The following is a 223-nucleotide window of genomic DNA, read 5'->3' on the forward strand; positions in this document are numbered from 1 at the left end:
TGATTTAATGATACATTTTCAAAAGGAGCTAGAAGGAACAAGAAAACCTAAAATGATTAGACTCCCGAGATCATAATTACAGACCTGATTTTCTAGCAGGGAATTTCCAAGAATTACTTTAAAAAAAAGAAAAATCTGTGTATGAAAGAAATGGATTCAGAATGAGATAATATTACATACTCATTCTTTCACCTCAGATACCCTCTTATTTTATAGAATTAAA

The sequence above is a fragment of the Galeopterus variegatus genome, unplaced genomic scaffold, assembly GCF_000696425.1.
Source record: "Galeopterus variegatus unplaced genomic scaffold, G_variegatus-3.0.2 Scaffold20531, whole genome shotgun sequence".
NCBI classification, from domain to species: Eukaryota; Metazoa; Chordata; class Mammalia; order Dermoptera; family Cynocephalidae; genus Galeopterus; species Galeopterus variegatus.